The sequence below is a fragment of the Priapulus caudatus genome, unplaced genomic scaffold (assembly GCF_000485595.1).
Source record: "Priapulus caudatus unplaced genomic scaffold, Priapulus_caudatus-5.0.1 Scaffold19045, whole genome shotgun sequence".
Taxonomy (NCBI): Eukaryota; Metazoa; Priapulida; class Priapulimorpha; order Priapulimorphida; family Priapulidae; genus Priapulus; species Priapulus caudatus.
Genome location: NW_014596106.1, coordinates 1 through 595, shown reverse-complemented (window position 1 = coordinate 595; position 595 = coordinate 1). Strand labels below are relative to the sequence as shown.

The following is a 595-nucleotide window of genomic DNA, read 5'->3' as shown; positions in this document are numbered from 1 at the left end:
CTCTCTCTCTCTCTCTCTCTCTCTCTCACAGCTACATGTACTAGGTCAATCTATAACCTCCCATCTGTCTCTCTTTCCCCTTACAGCTACATGTACTGGTCGGACTGGGGCGAGGTGAGTAAGATCGAGCGGGCGGGCATGGACGGCGACCTCGCGACTCGAACCGTCATCATCAGCGAGCGCATCTACTGGCCGAACGGCATCAGCCTCGACTACGCCGAGCGCAAGCTCTACTGGGTCGACGCGAAGCTGAGCTTCATTGAGCGAGCGAATTTTGATGGCACCGAGCGCGAGGTCGTCAACGACAGCAAGCTGCCGCAGCCGTTCGCGCTGACGCTCTACGCGGACAAGCTCTACTGGACAGACTGGCAGCAGAGGTACGAGGGGGGAGTGCGGGGGGAGGGGGAGGGGCGGGGGCGGGGGCGGGGGCAGGGACGGGGGGTGGTCAACGACAGCAAGCTGCCGCAGCCGTTCGCGCTGACGCTCTACGCGGACAAGCTCTACTGGACAGACTGGCAGCAGAGGTACGAGGGGGGAGTGCGGGGGGAGGGGCGGGGCGGGGTGGGGACGGGGGCGGGGACGAGGGGTGGTCAAC

At 64.5% G+C, this 595-nt stretch overlaps 1 pseudogene; it reads left to right on the top strand.

Moving 5' to 3' along the window:
* Nucleotides 1–81: 81 nt before the first annotated feature.
* LOC106820528 lies at nt 82–524 on the top strand (annotated as a pseudogene).
* The last annotated feature ends 71 nt before the right edge of the window (nt 525–595 follow it).